The 7,372-nt window shown below is 36.8% G+C and overlaps 1 protein-coding gene across 1 annotated transcript in view; it reads right to left on the minus strand.

Annotated features, from left to right (window-relative positions):
• EYS (eyes shut homolog) overlaps positions 1 to 7,372 on the minus strand; it is a 1,981,143-nt gene that overhangs the window by 1,118,708 nt on the left and 855,063 nt on the right. The window lies entirely within an intron of this gene.

Below are 7,372 nucleotides of genomic sequence, written 5' to 3' on the forward strand. Positions count from 1 at the left end.
TCTGTTCTGTAAGCCTTCACCTGAAGTACAATAAAATATTAAAAAAAAAAAAAAAAAAAACAGAGCCTGCTGCAGTATTGCTGTTGTCTCTAAAAATGCAAACGGCACTAAATCAAAATGGCCTGTTGAAAACTAAAAATCAAATATCGTACAAATCATCCAGCTGCCTGGGCTTAGAAAGAGTGCATTTGAAAGCTCGTATGTGACTGATATTGCCAATTGACATCCTTTGTTGTTTTAAGTAAACCTTCTAACAATTCATTGCTTGAGAAGACCCAGGAAACCTGTTTTTCTGGCCGGATATTTCCTGTTTTTCTGGTTTATGATGTTTCATAGGATGAGTTTTAAATTACTCCAGAAATAGCTATAGGTATCCTATTTGCATCATAAAAGATATAGTAGTGGAACCAGAGGGTTTATGCCAATCTGTAACACTACACAGAAAGATTTTTCATTTGTGATGCAGGATATATAAGGAGCATTTCCTGAACATATATAGAAAAAAAATAACCTCTGGCTATCTGTCAGGCTGTCAGTTCTTTAAAGGGAAAATTTTATTGAGTTCTTTGCTGACTATTGCTGTTTATGTGTAATTATATAAGATTACCAGAAATACTAAGGCTGCCTATATTTCAAGTGGGACTGTTGTAAGCTACCAACACAGAAACGATCATTAGCATATTCTTTTGGTGCTTAGCAAATTAATGCCACATGACACACAGCCAAGTTGGTATCACAAGCTAAAATGTTTGACACTAGCCGGAAAGTTCTTCTTATGCTTCATTAGCTAGAGTAAGAAGTCAGACAGAAACATTCCTGTCATTAGGATCCCTGCTAGATTTCAGATGTTATCTAATTATATAGCAGATTGTGATATAAAATAGATGAGGCACACTGCTATATTAAGTGTATCTCTGGCTTCCAGATAATAACATGATTTTAGTTATTACTCTTTATACCTTAGTTTCTCAAAGCACTTGACAACCAACGGCCCTAATTTGGTGGTGAACATGCTGTTGGAATGTTGAATTGAGTAAAGTTAAATTAAATAACCAAAATAAAAAATGGCATCTAACAGAATGAAGAAGCACACGGTACTTAAGACTGTGCACTTCTTGTTTTACTGTGTTTATAGTGCCTTAAATATCGCACTCTGACCAAGACATAAGGAACAGTTCCTACATTTTTCTTAAATGTCTTTTGGGCTTGCTTTATCACTAACACATTGATTAGTTTTCCTAATGAGATCACCACGGAGTTGTCACTTCTAAATAAAAGCTTTGCCACAAAGGTTGCAAGTAATGAACACTATAAACTCTAAATAATAGAATGCTTGCAATTTGTTTTGTCAGGATCAAGAATACTCTTCCTTTGATTTGTATATAAGGTAATCTGGGAAAGTAAAACACCTTCATGCTCTAACTTCCCTCTTTTGCAATCAACCTAATTCCTACAACAACAAAACTAAAAAACCCTATCTTAATCAAAAGACATTGCCACAAATTAGAAAATAGTCTCAAGACTTTGAGAAAATTAATTAACGAGTCCTGTATTTATCCACTACTAGCAGACAGTATTAAAATATGTATCCTAGAGAAAATGAATTATGAATGTGAAGTTTTTAAGGATAGCATTTTAAGATTCATTGAGACCCAACCTAGTTAAATAACCAATTATATTCTTCCATTTTACATTAACTAATGTGGCTAAGTTGTGTGCTTTTAGGAAAAGATTATTAGAGGCGATCTCACACTAAAGAATAACCCAAGGTCTGACTGTCGCTGGGAATCCAGGATATGTTTACACAAATGTCTCATATGCCAGGGGAACGTGGATGGGTGCTAAGACCTCATGGCTGACAAAAAATGTATCTTGCCTGAGCTAATAAGTGTCTATGTGTCTATATCTTCTGTTAGAGGCTTTATTTCTTGTCGTGAGGCTGAAAGTGGTAATGCTCATCAAAAGAGGAAAGGAGACACATTTGAATGGAGCCTCAAGATAAAATATTGTCTGTTCCACATCCAAAGAAATCTGTAAAAGCCCGGGCTCCAGGTGTTGGCGGGATAAAAATGAGAGTAGCCCATATTATCTACCAGGATGATACATACAAGAGGGACAAAACTTCTTCTCTTGGGCGTTCTATTCTCTTCCTCTGCCACTCGGATCCACCCAAGTCTCATGAGTTACAGCCAAGAGAACTTCTTGTTCCATACTGCTTCTACCTAAAAATTTAAATGTAAATTCTTCAACAAAAATATTGTTTGGTAGATTAACTTCAAAAGGGAGTGACCGGAACTGGTTTAGAAATTACTAATGCTCTTCACTAGGAGATCACCTCTCTCCAGGGTCCCCCATGCATACCATTTACACGAATAACCCCTCTAGAGTTATGCAGTGCTTAACCTGCAAAAAGGTACACAGCAGTCACATTCCCATCTCTCCTTATACTCAAGGATGAACACAATCTAGGGCGTGGTATTTGGTGCTTTCAGAACATAAAGACGGAGGCTTATATCCCCAGGTAAACATTAGTTCATGGGCCAAATAAGTAGACATTTTAGGGATAGAACCACTATGAGAGAAAAAAAACATACGGAATGAAGCAGGCTTCAAACCAAAAGAATTAAAAATAACCACATTAAGTATTCTCAAATATATAAGCAAAGATATTAGTGATAAAAGGCAAGCATAAGATCTCATTAAAAAGTAGACTCTTATGTATGAAAAATACATAAAGGTTGAAGTAAAGAACACAATAGATAGGATTTTTAAACAACATTATCGCTATGCCTGAATAAAGAATTAATGAGTTGGAAGTTCAGACAGAGGAGTGTACTGGTTCTGTCTATATTGTGGTCTATTCCTATGTTGAATGTAGACACACAACCACCAACATGGTTGTCATCATAGAATATAAAAAATTACCATATTTTTATGTAAATAACAAGCACCTTCTATGTTTGTTTGCCAACCGTGCCCTCCCCTCTGGAGTATTTTCATAAGCGCTGCTATGCCATTTTTTTTTTATACATGTTTCTGTAAAAAATTATCATAGTGTGCTTACAAAAATACCTCGTGGAGGGTGGGCGCAGTTGGCAAACAAACATAGAAGGTGTATATTATTTGCGTAAAAATACAGTATGTGTATTGGTCAGTGTTCTGTTGCTGTTTTTGTGAATTTGTGCAACTTATGTACTATGGTATTTACTGGTAAAATTCTTGGCTTCCATGCGGAAGATCCGGGTTCTATTCCAGGCCAACGTACCTCAAACACAGCTATCGCTTGTCTGTCAGTGGAGGCTTGTGTGTTACTACGATGCTGAACAGGTTTCAGTGGAGCTTCCAGACTAAGACAGACTAGAAAGAAAGGCCTGGCAATCTACTGCCAAAAACTCAGTCTATGAAAACCCTATGGATCATAATTTTTTTTTAATTGTGCTGTAGATGAAAGTTTACAGCTCAAGTTAATTTCTCATTCAAAAATTTAAATGCATATTGTTTTGTGACATTGGTTGCAATCCCCACAATGTGACAGCATGCCACCCCTTTCCACCCTGTGTTCCCTGTGCCCATTCATTCAGTTCCTGTCCTTTCCTGCCTTCTTATCTTGTTTTTAGACAAGAGTGGCCCATTTGGTCTCATATATTTCATTGAACTAAGAAGCATTTTCCTCACATGTGTTATTTTTTGTTTTAATGTCTTGTCTACTCTGTCTGAAAAGCGGGCTTTGGGAATGGTTTCAGTTCTGGGTTAGCAGAGTGTCCGGGGGCCTTAGTTTCAGGGTTTCCTCTAGTCTCTGTCAGACCAGTAGGTCTGGTCTTTTTGTCATGAATTTGAATTCTCTTCTACATTTTTCTCCAGCTCTGAGATTTTCTGTCATGCTCCCTGTCAGAGCAGTCAGTGGTGGTAGCAAGGCACCATCTAGTTATTTTTGGTCTCAGGCTGGTGGAGTCTCTGGTTCATGTGGTCCTTTAGTCCTCTGGGCTAATATTTTTCTTATGTCTTTGGTTTTCTTCATTCTCTTTTGCTCCAGTTGGGATGGGATCAATAGATGTACCTTAGATGGCTGTTCGCAAGTGTTTAAGATGCTACTCACCTTAGTGGGATGTAGGACATTTTTTTATGAACTACATTATGCCAGTTGACCTAGATGTCCCCGAAGATTATGGTCCTCAGGCCCCAGCCCCAGCTATGTGGTCCCCCAAAGTGTTTGGATGTATCTAGGAAACTTCTATACTTTTGCTTTGGTCCAGTTGTGCTGACTTCCCCTATATTGTGTGTTATCTTCCCTTCACCGAAGTTGACACTTGTCTGCTATCTAGTTAGTGATTTCCCCTCACCCTCCCTCCCACCCTCCTAACTATCAAAGTGTAAACCTTTTCTTGAGTTCTTATAATAGTGGTCTCATATAATATTTGTCCTTTTGTGATTAATTTATTTCACTCTGCATAATGCCCTCCAGATTTATCCATGTTGTGAGATGTTTCAGGATTCATCATTGTTCTTTATCTTTGTGTACTATTCCCTTGTGTGTATGTACCATAATTTGTTTATCCATTCATCTGTTGATGGGCATTTAGGTTGTTTTCATCTTCTTGCTATTGTGAACAGTGCTGCAGTAAACATGGGTGTGCATGTGTCTATTGGTGTGACAGCTCTTATTTCTCTAGGGTATACTCCTAGGAGTGGGATTGCTGGATCATTTGGTATTTCCGTTTCTATATTTTTGAGGAAGTGACATATCATTTTCCAAAGTGTTTGTACCATTTTACATTCCCACCAGCAGTGCATAAGAGTTCCAGTCTCCTCACAACCTCTCCAAAATTTGTTAGTTTGTGTTTTTTGGATTAGTGCCAGTATTTTCAGGGTGAGATGGTATCTCAACGTAGTTTTGATTTGCATTTCTCTAATGACTAATGATCGTGAGCATTTCCTCATGTCTGTCAGGCACCTGAAAGTTTCCTTTGGTGAAGTGTCTGTTTATATCCTTTGCCTATCTTTAATTGGATTATTCATCTTTTTGCTGTTGAGGTGTTACAGTATCTTGTAGATTTTAGAGATTAGACCCTTGATGGATATGTCGTAGCCAAATTTTTTTTCCCAGTCTGCAGGTTCTCTTTTTACTCTTTTGGTGAAGTCTTTTGATGAGCATAAGTGTTTAATTTTTAGGAGCTCCCAGTTATCTAGTTTCTCTTCTAGTGTTTGTGTATTGTTAGTTATGGTTCATATACTATTTATACCGTGTATTAGGGCCCCTAGCATTGTCCCTATTTTTTCTTCCATGATCTTTATCATTTTCGATTTTGTATTTAGGTCTTTGAAACATTTTGAGTTAGTTTTTGTGAATGGCGTGAGGTATGGATCTTGTTTCATTTTTTTACAGATGGACATCCAGTTATGCCAGCACTATTTGTTGAAGAGACTGTCTTTTCCCCATTTAACAGACTTTGGGCCTTTGTCAAATATCAGCTGCTCATGGATGGATTTACGTCTCAGCTCTCAATTCTGTTCCACTGGTCTATGTGTGTGTTGTTATACCAGCACCAAGCTCTTTTGACTACTGTGGCAGTATGATAGTTTTTAAAATCAGGTAGTGTGAGGCCTTCCACTTCGTTCTTCTTCTTCAGTAATGCTTTACTTATCCAGGACCTCTTCTCTTTCCATATAAACTTGATGATTTGTTTCTCCACCTCGTTAAAGAATGCTGATGGAATTTGGACTGGAATTGCATTGTATTTGTAAATTGCTTTGGGTAGAATTGACATTTTCACAATGTTGAGTCTTCCTATCCATGAGTATGGTATGCTTTTCCACTTATATAGTTCTCTTTTGGTTTCTTGCAGTAGTGTTTTGCAGTTTTTTTTGTATAGGTCTTTTACATCCCTGGTTAGATTAATTTCTAAGTACTTTATCTTCTTGGGGGCTATTGTAAATGGTATTGACTTGGTGATTTCCTTTTTGAAGTCCTCTTTGTTGGTGTAGAAGAATCCAACTGATTTTTGTATGTTAAGCTTGTATCCTGCTACTTTGCTGAAATCTTCCATTAGTTCCAATAGCTTTCTTGTGGATTCTTTGGGGTTTTCTGTGTATAAGATCATATTATCTGCGAATAGGGATAGTTTTAACTACTTCTTACCAATTTGGATGCCCTTTTTTTCTTTTTCTTGCCTTATTTCTCTAGCTAGGACTTCCAGCACAATGTTTAAAAAGAGTGATGATAAATGGCATCCTTGTCTGGTTCCAGTTATCAAGGGGAATGCTTTCACTCTCTTAACATTTAGAATGATGTTGGCTGTTGCTTTTGTATAAATGCCATTTATTATGTCTAGGAATTTCCCTTATATTCCTATTTTGCTGAGAGTTTTTATCAGGAATGGGTGTTGGACTTTGTCAAATGCCTTTTCTGCATTGATCAATAAGAACATGTAGTTCTTTTGTTTTATTTATGTGGTGGATTATGTTGATTAATTTTCTAATGTTGAACCATCCCTGCATACCTGGCATGAATATCACTTGGTCATGATGTATTATTTTTTTGATATGCTGTCAAATTCTATTGGCTAGAATTTTGTTGAGAATTTTTGTGACTATGTTCATGGGGGATATTGGTCTGTAGTTTTCTTTTTTCATAGTGTCTTTGCCTAGCTTTGGTATCAGGGTTATGATGGCTTCAAAAATAGTTTGGGAGTATTCCTTCCTTTTCTATGCTCTGAAATAGCTTCAGTAGTATTGGTGTTAGCTCTTCCATGAAAGTTTGGTAGAATCCTTCAGTGAAGCCATCCAGGCCACGGCTTTTTTTTGTTGGGAGTTTCTTTTATTAACTCTTCAATCTCTTCTATTGTTATGGGTCTGTTTAGTTTTTCTACCTCAGTTTGTGTTAGTTTAGGTAAGCAGTGTGTTTGTAGAAATTTATCCATTTCCTCTAGGTTTTCAAATTTATTGGGGTACAAATTTTCATAGTATTCTGTTATGATCCTTTTTTTTTTTTTTAATTGAACTTTAGGTGAAGGCTTACAGAACAAATAGTTTCTCATGAAACAGTACTACACATATTGTTTTATGACATTGGTTAACAACCCCATAACATGTTAACCCTCTCCCTTCTCACCTTTTTTTTTTTTTTTTGGTGAAAATATACATAGCAAAGGCACACCTTTTCAAAAATTTCAACATGCACAGTTTAGTGACATCGACTACGATCTTCTAATTGTGACACAATTCTCACATTAGATGAAGGCTTACAGAACAAAATAGTTTCTTATTTAACAGTTAGTACACATACTGACCTATGACAATGGTTAACAACCTCACTACACATCAACACTATCCTTACTCAACCTTGGGTTCCCTATCACCAGCTTTCCTGTCCCCT

This window comes from Trichechus manatus, unplaced genomic scaffold, assembly GCF_000243295.1.
Source record: "Trichechus manatus latirostris isolate Lorelei unplaced genomic scaffold, TriManLat1.0 scaffold00083, whole genome shotgun sequence".
NCBI classification, from domain to species: domain Eukaryota; kingdom Metazoa; phylum Chordata; class Mammalia; order Sirenia; family Trichechidae; genus Trichechus; species Trichechus manatus.